Below are 13,190 nucleotides of genomic sequence, written 5' to 3'. Positions count from 1 at the left end.
GTTAGACTATTAATTGGTGTATGCTTGACCACTAGCATGCATGTGAAGAAATTACATGTCTGTTTTTGAATTTATATGGGGTATAAAGCATTGCTTATGCATGTGGTGTATTGTGATGGATGGTGGTTTTGCAGCTTTGTGGATACGAATGGGAGGAAATGCTACATGGTCTGTGACATGATGCGTCGTGATGTCAGACGCCACAATCGAGCTGAGCCATAGAGCAGCACTGCGAGGAGGTGCGCAGGCGGCAGCAGGCCTGAGGCAGATCGCAACGCAACATACCAGGCCGGAGAAGTTGAAAATTTCAGCCCAGGCTCGGCAGTTGGCCATAAAGATGGGAGAATCAAGAACCGAGCGGTAGGTGAAGTAAGGCCAGAACGCAGTGGTAGTAGCTACCACTCTCTGAGTGTGAGTTGGGGCCCTATGCCGAAGCACTCCAGCTAGGTCTGGGCACGGCTTGCAGTTGGCCCGGTGAGCTTACACTCTAGGCCCCCGCCCCCGCCCTCCTTAGGTTCAGTGGTTTTAGTTTATATCTAAAAAACAAACTTGTTGGAGAGTTCCTAGGACGAGGAAACAGTTGGAGCAGAAGGGATTGGAGCAGAGGCGCTGCAGAGGGAACGGAGGAGTGGCAGCACGTGAAAAGCAGTTGTTTGAAAATTCAGCAAGCGGACCAAGGCAAAAGTGAAGGAGAGAACCAGAGGACTCTAAGGACTGTTTGCTCAGCCCAATAAGTCTGTCTCGATATTGTATCCCCCCACCCACACCCGTCCTCTTTATACACCTCCTGCTCCTTCTCCCTTTAAACACAGCCCGAGCAGTCCTGTAAAAGGAGGGTAGAGTCCTGGCAGCCGGATTGGGGACAGAAGTGGTATCAAGGGCAAAGACAATTACAGCACCTCTTTCCCCCTCTGGATTATCTGTGAAATATCTGCCCTAGTTCTAACTCTATATGGGCTGGATAGCAGAACAGGGCATAGGTACAGAGAGGTGGAACCGTGAAGACATTGTTGTTGATGTGATTAGTTCACATTTCCGCCCCCGTAGGAGAACAGTGCACGCTCTGGGAAAGAGCCCTTTCTACGAGTCAGGATTTACATTGGGTGGGTAGATAAGGCTGAGAGCCGTGTATCCCTTTCGGCTGGCGCAAAAGTGGCCGACTTTAGGTTGGTGAGGCTTGCTCCAGCAGTGGGCCCGCTACCACACTCTCCCTTCTTGACTCTGCCCCCCAGGTCTTGGGGTGAACGTAATCAAGTACAGATTATCTTATAAAGAGTCAGAGATCTGAAAGAAACACGTTAGTTAGATTCCTCACCTTAGAATATCCCCAGGCGTCAGACTGGATCCGGAAGATTTTTCGTCGGCAATACCCCTTGCGCGTCGCTAGGCGTCGTCTGCGGCTCCGCGTCCGTCGTCAGCGTCGTGCGCCGGAATGACGTCGTCGGAGTACTTAGACGCCGCCCTCGCGCGCTGACGTCAGTTCTTCTTTTTTCCGCGCCAGTAAGCGCAGATCCGGGAGAGCTACCCCTTTTAGTCTTTTTTGACTAAATCTTTTTTGATCACTTTTGATCCTTGTCTGTCGACATCTGGTGCCGGTAGGATGCCTGGGTTCAAGGCTTGCGAGGATTGCCATCGACTGATGTCGGTGACCGACCACCACCGCCGGTGCCTCTACTGTTTAGGCCCCGACCACGACGCGGAGTCGTGCTCCGATTGCCAGGCCCTGACTTCGAAGGCTCGGCGGGAGCGGTCCCGCAAGCTTCTCGAGCTTCGCCACTCGGCTCCGCGTCGTGCGCGATCCCGGTCCAGGAGGAGGTCCAAGGATCGCTCGCGGAGCCCTAGCCGACGCCACCATCGATCGTCGGGCTCCAAGTCGTCGGGTAAGTCCAAACGCTCTAAGAAGTCCAAGCGGCGACATCGCTCTTCGGACTCCCCACGCCGGTCGCGCGACTCGGCCGAGGGTCCAAGTGGTTCCACCCCCGCGGCTCCGGCGGAGCCGCAGGCGCCGCGCCCGTCCCCATACCCTCCGGTCCCTGGGACTAACGCGACGCCGGCGGAGGTCAGTGCCTTCCTCTCGGCCATGAGGAGCTTGGCCCCGCCGTCGACGCCCGCTGGCGCGCCTTCGGGCCCCGCGGACTCGACTGGGCGACCTTGCCTGCCGGCGGCTTCGGCCCCGGCGCCGTCGACGACTCCGGTCTCGACGCCGCAGGTCCCCGCGGGTCCCATGCCTGGGCCCCCGTCGACGCCGGTTGACCTAACCACTCCTCCACCGGCGCCGGCGCATGACCCACCGACGCCGTCACCGGCGCCGCCGGCGCAGACGCCTACACCTCCGGTGCCGCCGACGCCGCCGCCTTTGGTGCCGACTCCGGACGGCGTCCAACCCCAGTTTAGCCCTATTCCGGACCCGACGCCGCAACGGCGTCGACCGACGCCGCGTCCGGCGCCGCTTGAGACCTATCATCTCTACAGTCCGGCTCCGATCATTCCTCCTGTTTATCAGGAATCGGACGACGGGGTGACTGGGAGGGGTTTGAGGACCCTATGGCTGTTCAGTCGCAGCTTTCACAGGACTGGGCAGATGAACTGGGGGAGGCCAGTGGTCTTGATACATCGCCAGACACTGGATTCACTTCTCCTCCGACTGTGGCTTCGGAGGAGGGTGCAGCATTTTCTGTGGTGCTGCGCAAGGCGGCCGCAGCCCTTGGGCTCGAGCTGCCTGCCGTGGCTGTGAGGACTAACATCCTCACTGAGGTGCTTCAAACCGCAGCAAGCTCCACTGAGCCTCTGCTGCCGTTCAATGAGGCCCTCACTGACGTTCTGCAGGGCACCTGGTCCAAGCCCTCCACAGTTCCTCCTGTGGATAGGAACGTTGTCAGGCGCCACCGCCCTGCTCCGGGCGACCCCAGTTTCCTGTCCCAACATCCCACCCCCGAGAGTCTGGTTATCCAGGCCTCTACCTCCCAATCCTCCTTCCCGACCGCTCCGCCGGACCGGGATTCCAAGAGACTCGAGCAGTTTGGCAAGAAACTGTTCTCGTCCCTTAGTTTGGGCCTGCGGTCTTTAAACACCGCCTGTCTCTTGGACCGTTATTCCCATTCTCTGTGGGATACGGTGGAGGACGTGCTGCCCCTGTGTCCGGAGGAGGTCCGGACACGTCTTACCCAGGCTTTGGCCGATGGGAGGGATGCAGCGCGGCACGCCATACGATGTGGGCTTGACACCACGGACTCGCTGGGTCGGGCGATTTCCACCACGGTGGCGCTCCGCCGCCACGCCTGGATGCGGTCCACGTCATTTTCCGGGGATGTCCAGACCACCCTCATGGACATGCCCTTTGATGGCACTCGCCTGTTTGGTGAGAAGGCGGACAGTGCGCTGAACCGCTTTAAGGACTCCCGGGCTACGGCCAAGTCCTTGGGCCTCTCGGCTCCGCGGGCGCACACCTCCGCTTTTCGCCCCTTTCGTGGCCAAGGAAGGGGCGCCTCCTCACGTCCGCCCAGCCACCAGCCGCAGAACCAACCTGCGCGCGGTCGCGGGCGTGGTTTCCGCCGTGGCGGATCTGGAGGACGACGTGGTCAGCCCACATCCACCCCGGCAGCATCCGCCTCAAAGCCTTCCTAGTCCGAGCTTTCAGGCCCATTCCACGCCAGTGGGCGGCAGAGTTCGCCATCACCTGCTCCACTGGCGGTCCATTACATCGGACAGGTGGGTGCTGCAAATCGTCCGAAGGGGCTACTCCCTCCCCTTCGAGACGACCCCTCCAGCCATGCCACCGCAGCTCCACCATATCTCGGGGGATCATTTGAATCTTCTCCGCGAGGAAGTTTCGGCCCTCTTGGCCAAGGGGGCCGTCGAGCGCGTTCCGAGTCCAGAAGTAGGTCGTGGTTGTTATTCCCACTACTTTCTGGTTCCCAAGAAGGGCAAAGGGGGCCTACGCCCCATCTTGGACCTCCGGAACGTCAATGCCTTCCTCCGAAAGGAAAGGTTCAAGATGTTAACCTTGGCTCAGGTTCTAGCTGCCCTAGACCCCGGAGACTGGATGGTAGCGTTGGACTTGCAGGACGCATATTTCCATATCCCCGTCCTGCCGGCCCACCGGCGTTACCTGCGGTTCACGGTGGGCCACGAGCATTTTCAGTTTACCGTGCTCCCCTTCGGCCTCACCAGTGCCCCTCGGGTGTTCACGAAAGTGATGGCGGTGGTCGCAGCTCATCTGCGCAGATCAGGGGTTCCAGTCTTCCCCTATCTCGACGACTGGTTGTTGAAGGCGGGCTCGCCCCAGGCAGTCGTCTCCCACCTCCAGACTACGGCGGATCTCCTGCATTTGCTGGGATTTTCCATCAACGTGCCGAAGTCACACCTGAGTCCCTCTCAAAAGCTCCTCTTCATCGGAGCAGTTCTCGATTCGGCGCAGTTCCGGGTCTATCCACCGGAACAGCGGGTCCGGGATATACAGGCCCTGATTCCCATCTTTCGGCCTCTATCCTGGGTTTCGGTCAGGCTAGTGTTGCGGCTTCTGGGGCTGATGGCCTCCTGCATCCTACTAGTGCATCACGCCAGGCGGCGCATGCGGGCTCTGCAGTGGGACCTGAAGTTTCAGTGGGCCCAGCATCACGGCAACCTGTCCGACCATGTCTTGATCTCGGAGGGCACTGCACAACAGTTGCAGTGGTGGCTCACGGACCGCGATTGGGTCATGGGCAGGAGCCTCTCCCTTCCCCAACCGGAGCATGTCGTAGTGACGGATGCGTCCCTCCTGGGCTGGGGTGGCCATATGGGAGAGGCGGAGATCAGAGGCCTCTGGTCTCCGGCGGAGTCTCGTCTCCACATCAACCTGTTGGAGTTGAGAGCGATCCGACTTGCACTGAAAGCCTTCCTTCCCTCTGTCAGGGGCAGTGTCGTGCAGGTGTTCACGGACAACACCACCGCCATGTGGTATTGCAACAAACAGGGCGGGGTGGGGTCGTGGACCCTTTGTCAGGAGGCTCTGCGCCTCTGGACGTGGCTGGAACACCAGGGCGTCACCCTAGTGGTTCAACATCTGGCGGGCTCTCTGAACGCCAGAGCGGACGAACTCAGCCGCCGGTGCATGATGGATCACGAATGGCGTCTGAACTCCGAAGTGGCGCAAGGTCTCTTTCTGCAGTGGGGAGAGCCTTGGTTAGATCTATTCGCCACCGAAGAGAACGCGCAATGTCAGCAGTTCTGCGCGTTGGAATTTCCAAGGCGGCACTCGCTCGGCGACGCTTTTCGTCACGAGTGGAGTTGCGGTCTGTTGTACGCCTTTCCGCCTATACCACTTCTGCCCAGAGTGCTGAAGAAGATCAGGCACGACCGGGCCCAAGTCATCTTGGTGGCTCCGGATTGGGCACGAAGATACTGGTATCCCGAGCTACTCAGTATGTTGACCGATCCCCCGATACGTCTGCCCCTTCGGGAGGATCTTCTGTCGCAGCAGCAGGGGACGGTCCTCCACCCGAACCTGTCCAGCCTCCACCTCCATGCGTGGAGATTGAGCGGCGGCAGTTGATGCCATTTGACTTGCCTCCTGAAGTCTGTGATATCATTCTGGCAGCCAGGCGTCCCTCCACAAAGACGGTATACGCCTGCCGGTGGAACAAATTTGTGGCATGGTGCACAGCAAAGGCTGTGGATCCCCTTTCCGCCCCTCTTTCTGAGGTTCTTCTCTTTCTTCTTTCTCTGGCCCGGCAGGGCTCTGCCCTGGGCACCCTGAAAGGTTATCTTGCTGCCATCTCCGCCTTCTTGCGGCTTCCTGATCAGCCTTCTCTTTTCAAGTCCCCTGTGGTTACACGCTTTCTAAAAGGCATTACTCACACGTTCCCTCCTGTCCCTTTTGTAATGCCTCAGTGGGACTTGAATCTGGTCTTGACATTCCTGATGTGCGCTCCCTTCGAGCCTCTTCACAATTGTCCTCTTCGTCTTCTGACTCTTAAGACTGCTTTTCTGGTAGCCATCACCTCGGCTAGATGGGTGAGTGAGCTCCAGGCTTTATCTTCAAAGCCTCCTTTTCTGTCTGTTCATCCGGACAAGGTTGTCCTTCGGCCTCGTCCCTCCTTTCTTCCGAAAGTGGTGACTCCATTTCATCTTGGGCAGTCTGTCACCTTGCCCACCTTCTTTCCGCCTCCGCATCCTTCCAAAGAGGAAGAGAGGCTCCACCGTCTGGACCCAAAACGTGCGCTCTCCTTTTATCTGGACCGCACAAAACAGTTCCGGGTGGACGACCAGCTTTTTGTTGGGTACGTGGGCGCTAAGAAGGGGAATGCTGTGCACAAACGGACCATCTCTCGGTGGGTCGTCTTGTGTATCAAAATTTGCTATTCTTTGGCAAAAAAGGACCCTCCTGTTGGGCTGCGCGCCCATTCTACTCGGGCCACAGCGGCTACTACTGCTTTGGGACGGGGAGTCCCTTTGCAGGACATCTGTCAGGCGGCGACGTGGGCTTCGTTACACATGTTTGCCAGGCATTATTGCCTTGACAGCCAAGTCCGGAGGGATGGCTTCTTTGGCCGTTCTGTCCTCCAGGACTTTCTGGTGTGATCTTAGTTCGCAGACCCACCACCGGGGATGGTATTGCTTGGGTATCTATTCTAAGGTGAGGAATCTAACTAACGTGTTTCTTTCAGATGAACAAGTTACTTACCTTCGGTAACGATGTATCTGTAAGAAACATTAGTTAGTTAGATTCCTCACCGACCCACCCATCCTCCCCGTTCTGCGAACTGACATCTAGGGTTAAGGTTATCCTTTTCAGGCCCCTAGATTTTATTTTTGGCACCAGTGTCGGTCTTTGCATGGCTCTGCGTTCCTGGCGCGGAAAGCTATGTACAAGAACTGACGTCAGCGCGTGAGGGCGGCGTCTAAGTACTCCGACGACGTCATTCCGGCGCACGACGCCGACGACGGACGCGGAGCCGCAGACGACGCCTAGCGACGCGCAAGGGGTATTGCTGATGAAAAATCTTCCGGATCCAGTCTGACGCCTGGGGATATTCTAAGGTGAGGAATCTAACTAACTAATGTTTCTTACAGATACATCGTTACCGAAGGTAAGTAACTTGTTCTTTGAGCATCGTGAGCACATTTAGATAATAGAGCAATTTCCCTCATCTTCCGGTAGCATCAATATATGGTCAAATTGGGGCTCTGAGGATTCTATCCAGGAGGAAATCTGAAGAAACGGCACCTGGTTGGGTCTAAGGCCAGTGGTAAAGGGTAGCTGAGGGCTGAGGCATGACTTCCAAGAAGATGCGCTCAGGGAAATTGGTTTGCAAGAAAAACAAATCTAATCCCCAAATAGGTCAATACCGATACGGCAGTGGAGGGTGCACGACTAGGTGCTACTAGAGCATCATTCTTGTGTCGAATGTGTGACAATGAAGGTGATGCCCCCCACATCTAGCCATGACACCCGTAGTATATTTGAACTCGGGTGGTAGAATGAATACAAGGGACTGGTAGGGTGTCAATTATTTCCCTCCCTATTGTCTTTTTTCACATGGTGTGTTAATAAACCACATTTGAGTTTTTCATTACACATAACGACAATATTTGAATATTTTTTAACTATACCAGTGGTCCTCTATAATAAACTAATGGTTGAGTATACCCCTAGGTATTTTTCATTACGATTTATCTTCTTGTCTAAATAACAGGACTCCATACATTGTCCTGACAATAGATTTCTAAGAACTCCCAAGATTCGGACTAGCTGCCCTCGGTTGAGTCTGCTGAAGTGGCATTGCTTCTACCCCAGTATGAGAAGTCGTCAAATGATGAAGCATGCCTTGATAAGTTTAGGGTGAGACAACCTCTCAAAAATCTTTTGATGATCCCCTCACATAGAAAGTTAGGACTGTGAAATACCAATTCACACTTTTCAACCCTCAAGTAGTTTTGTGTAATACAGATAAATATCGTAAAAGGTTTTAATGCTATTTCTACCTCTTTCTCTAAAAGAGAGGCAGGATTAAATAAAGTGGCAGCTATGGAGAGTAAATTCAAATCGCCCCCTGGAAAAGTCGAGGTGGAAATAGAAATGTTCAATAAGTCAAATCAAATTTTTTATACATTTGGGACTAGTGCGATCCGATCGTGAACTGAAACAAATATTGAAACTAGGGAGGAAGGCTCTCTATTGGAAGATTATACCCTTCCAGATTGCAATTTGGACTTTGCCATGAATGGCCCTCAGATATCTAAAGTACTCACCGATATTCTATCTCCTTTAAGCCCAGGGGAAAACATAAGGGATACATCTATTGGTCCTTCCATCAAGATGCAGCTTTTCAGTAGTACATCCAGTGGTATTTCCATAACAAATTCAAGGGCGTCAATCACTCCAGATTTGTCTTCGAGTCCACATTTACCAAGTAGCCAATAAGGTTCTGTTCGAATCTCTGCATTGCCTGGAAAGAGTTTTGTCTTCAATATTGGCCGATTGGAGAAATCTGTGACCGACTCAGATTACATTCTGGATCCTCTTTTGTCCCTGACTAAATATGTCATTTCGGACTAAAGATTTTTAAATGAAAAAGCCTCCTCTCCTTTCCCAACTTCCTCTAATAAGTCTGCTCTTTCCAAAGGGGAGTGAGTGCCTTTCTCAACATCATTGCTGGAATTCCAACACAATTAAATCCTTTCAAGTGATTGCTGCTCCAAATTGCAGTTGCAGGGACTTTAGTACCCAGACATGAGTGTGGCCTTTGGTAGGAAAAAAAGGGCAAGGAAAATGTGGATTTTAAAAAAAAAGACCTGCCTTTTTCGCTAGAGTCTTTTTTTGAGCTTGAGGTTTCCTCGCTATTGCCATCGACATCCCCATGTCCAAAAGTGAATAAGTAGAGAATGTCTTCCTCATCTTTCAAAAAAGCAAAGATGTAACAGTCCAATCATCTGTAATGGAGGATAAGAAGATCAATATTAAAAATTAAAGTGTCCACATGCAGAAGATGGTAAAGAGGAAAAAGCTCTGATGAATAACTAGAAAAAGAACAAAGAGACTGGACTTTGATTCAAATTTGACCTTGAATCCCATCTCGACTTGCAGCAAAGGGGGAAGAAGGAAAAGTTGAAGCAAATATAAGAGAGTCTATGGCCCTCGTTACAATGTCATTTGGAGTTGTCACCGACCAACACCATTTTGTGGAAGGAACCGCCCGACCATAGGTCGGCGGTTCTGACCACGAAATTAGGATACTACCGCAAATGGTGCGGTCGCAAACTTCAATTTTTCAATGGGAGCTTTTGTGGGGGGCTGAAACCACCTGCAACACAAACTCCCATTGAAAAATATAAGTTTTTAAACATCCGTGCACCGTATGGCAGGCAACGTGAGAGCCTGACACACAGTGCAGGGTTGTTAAGGGGTGTGGTGCCTCCTGGGCCGAAAGCATTGGGCCAGGAGGGAAGGGGCCCCTTCTAGGGGCCCCCAAAGTCAGTTTCCAAAAGCCAATCCGTGTCAGAAAGGCCAACATGGATTGGCCTGCGGAAACCAACATCATAATCTCAACAGGCAAAACGCCATCCTTAAGGGATTATGGGGGTTTCCGCCTAACCGACGGGCTCCTTGAACCCACCGGAACTGCGTCGGATTCACCGGCCGGTTTAAACTCCAACCCCCATCATCATAATATGGCAGTCAGACTTTAAGCCTACCATGTCGGTCGGAAAGCCTTTGATCAGCGGTCGGAATCTTTCTGACCGACATTGTAATCAGGCCCTTTGTCTCCACCAAGGAACTTATATGATCTAACTTCAGACTCGCAAGGAGATAATGCACCAGCTTCCAGTCCAATAATGGTGACATTGCATAATTTGAATCCTAATGTTGCATTATTCTCTTCTACATTAGGGGACAATGTTATTGATAATCCTATTGGGGATGTCTTAGCCAGTCATCCGTTATCGGTGCCCCTGTCCCTAGACTTTTTTTTCCATTTTTGATCAGGAGTTGTATGTGAATAGGTCATACCTACTGGGTTGTTTTTCAGACATCCCTGGCCTTCAAATGGTGCAGAGTATTGATCTTGCTTTGGTTCAAGTTTTAGCTCACTCTAGCCATGGAGGGTCTAGAGTGACATTCTGTTCTAAGGTGATTTCCAACCTAATAATCTTGAACATTGATAAATTATAATGCCTTGGTATTTATGTTTTTGTTCCACGGAAGAAGAGAGCTCTTAAAAAATTTAACGTAATCTTATGGTCTTAAGAAACAGGTCAACTGTCATTCTGTCCTCTCTTCTTTAGAGGCCCCTCACTTGGAGGGAGAAAGTATAATGCAAGTCTCTTTTACAAAAGGTGTTAGGAGAGTTTCTCTGTTTGCTGAGTGATAGAACAAACAAATGCGAACTATAGATGAGGAAGATAGAAAATGGAGCAGGGTGACAGGGGCTCTCAATGCTAATAGCACTAGGGGGATAGGGTTTAGGAATTATTCCTAGTAAGGCTTTCAAATTAATCTCTTGGAATGCAGCTGGCTTACACACTGATAAAAATAAATTGCAATTTCTTAAAGAACAGAAAGCTGATATAGTATGCATTCAAGAATTTTGGATTGTAAAGAACTGGTCTATAGAAGAATACACTGTCTTAAGCCGTCCTGCATTCCCCGCGAATAGAGGACATGCAGTTCAGTTCAGTTCAACAAGCTTTATTCGGTGTGTACAACATCCACAGATGCATACAAAAATGTTTTAAAAACATTTCCAAAACAACAATGTCCGCCATACATAAATCAGTCCTATAAATACCATATAGTTTAGTTGACAAGCACAATTCCTTGTCTTACATCAATTGCTTTTTGTATATATGACGCGATATAAAAACGTACCCTTGGATCATCAAGAGTAACAAGTAATTTCATAGCAACATAGGTTGTTCTCACATTGAGTTTATTAAAAAGTGGTTTCCAATAAAAACACCTAAAATACATATACAAATTGCAGAAGAGCATAAAGTGCACAGTGCTCTGTTTTGACTGTTTGTCACAAAATCACGGGGTGATTGGATGCATCCTTGTAATAGGGAAGGAAACTAGGTGGTGTACTATTCCTAGCCGAAGTCTAATCAGAACAAAGCGGTGTGAGGACCTCCTGACTGTAGACAAATAATCTTGGAACCCTATTCTAATTTCGATTGTTTGATAGAATATAACGGTAGTTTGCTTCCCTACTTCCCTTAAGCGGAGCTCTTTTTTATGGGCAAAAAATGTATCCCATATCCCCTGTTTAGATACATTTATCAACTGTCCTGGATCATCATGGATCGGAAGCTTAAATAATTCACTATATCAATCAATGATATATGTCAACCAGGGAATACGTAGGCTTTTATCCAGAAGGAGACTGTCCTTTAAAACAGTTTGGGTAGATTTGGTTTAATCTTTGGCCCAAATTGATCTCCATAGCAATAGTGGGTGCATAACCATCCAATCAGATAAATAAGCTAAACCTACTTCTTGATGAGTTATTTTGATAGAAGCTGAGGTAGGTAAGCTTAAAAGGCATTTAAAAAAAAAAAAAGGTTTTCTTCCTGTTGTAAAATCTTGCTACAGTTATGGCCCCAGACCCCTAAACTGTATAAAGCAATGGCGACACTTCTAGCCTTATATATATCTACCATTTCTTTTATACAGCGGTCACCTAACTTTGATGCAAATCAAAAGATCCCATGTGTACTCTTAATCATTTTTGCGCGGATGTTAGTTAAATCATGCGTCCAGTTCCCATTGCCTGAGTATCTCATTCCTAGGTAACAGAAATTATTGACCATTTCCACTGGGGTACTATCGATATAAAAGGTCTTGCATTTCTTGGGCTTAGGGCCACATGCTATAGCAATAGTTTTTGCTTTATTAATTAACAATTTCCTACTGGCAATAAAAATCCCAAATGTATCCATTAATCGTTGGAGGCCAACTGGTGTTCTAGAAAGTAACACAGCATCATCCTCATAAAGCAGAACTGGTACAAAAGTACCAGCAATTTGAGGTGCATCCGCCTGTACTAATCGAAGGGCTTTGTTGACCTCATTTATAAATAATGAAAAGAGCAATAGTGCTAAGACGCAACCCAGGCGGATGCCTCATTAAACAGCAAAATTTGGTGTGCACTCACCACACTGTCCGTATCGAACTTTACTTGACAGTGATTCATACAACCTAGCCCGAAAAAAAAATTATGGGTTTGGGAGCTCCAAGGTTAAGCAGAATAGGCCATAAAATAGTATGATCGACAAGATCAAAGAACCTAGGGGCATATCAACAAGGGCTTTATCTCTGCTTTTTTGGCTTTAAAAGACAAAAAAGCAGAGATAAAACTAGCACCCTATCAACAACAGGGTGCTAACACGCAAATTTGCATGTTAGCACCCTTTTACTCTACGCTTCCCCTTGTATCTCTAATGAGATGCAAAGGGGGCGTTCCAGAGTAAAATAATAGGAGAAATGTCGCTAAGCAACATTTCTCCTATTATCAAGAATGTCGCTAACCCTGTTAGAGACAAAAAAAGCAGCGCTAACCGCGGTTAACGCTGCTTTTTTACGTCTGCTAATTTTCAGACTTAGCCATGATATCCTATGTAAGGAGGATATCATGGCTAAGTTTGCCTGTCCCTATCAACAAGGTAACGTGTGATTATCGCTGGGTTTCCAGCGATAATCTCACGTTAGCCTGTTAGCGTGTAGATTTTTATCGCTATTGAGATAAGCGTTGCTAATAGCACGCTATCTCAGCGATAAAAATTCACGCTAGCCGGCGATAATTATCCTCACGCTAAGAGCGCTGAGCGATAATTATCGTCAGTTGTTGTTGATATGCCCCCTACTAAGATCTGCAAAACACAGGTATAAATTCCCCTGCTTGGCACACGCGTATTTTCCTATTAAAAGTTCTGAGTTAATACATTGCTCTATTGTGCCTAGCCCTTTTCTGAAGCCGTATTGAACTGGAGAGAGTATCTGTTTCTCATTAGCCCACTCTTCTAATCTTACTAGTAATACTTTACTCATCACCTTTACTGATGAGTCAAGTAGAGAAATAGGGCGATACTTTTTAGTTTCTGATTTATTTCCTTTTTTAAAAAAAAGGAATTATAACTGATTGTCCCCATGTCGCTGGTATGGAATCTGCCACTGCTGAATTCAAAACTCCAGTGAGGATGGGGCCCCATAA

At 49.8% G+C, this 13,190-nt stretch overlaps 1 protein-coding gene across 1 annotated transcript in view; it reads left to right on the top strand.

The window, feature by feature from the left end:
• Window positions 1-13,190, top strand: part of SYCP2 (synaptonemal complex protein 2) — a 4,998,961-nt gene that overhangs the window by 3,416,972 nt on the left and 1,568,799 nt on the right. The gene's annotated exons all lie outside the window — the stretch shown is intronic.

This window comes from Triturus cristatus, chromosome 7 (assembly GCF_964204655.1).
Source record: "Triturus cristatus chromosome 7, aTriCri1.1, whole genome shotgun sequence".
Lineage (NCBI taxonomy): Eukaryota > Metazoa > Chordata > Amphibia > Caudata > Salamandridae > Triturus > Triturus cristatus.
The sequence above is the reverse complement of the archived record's forward strand: the minus strand, read 5'-3'. Positions and strand labels throughout refer to the sequence as shown.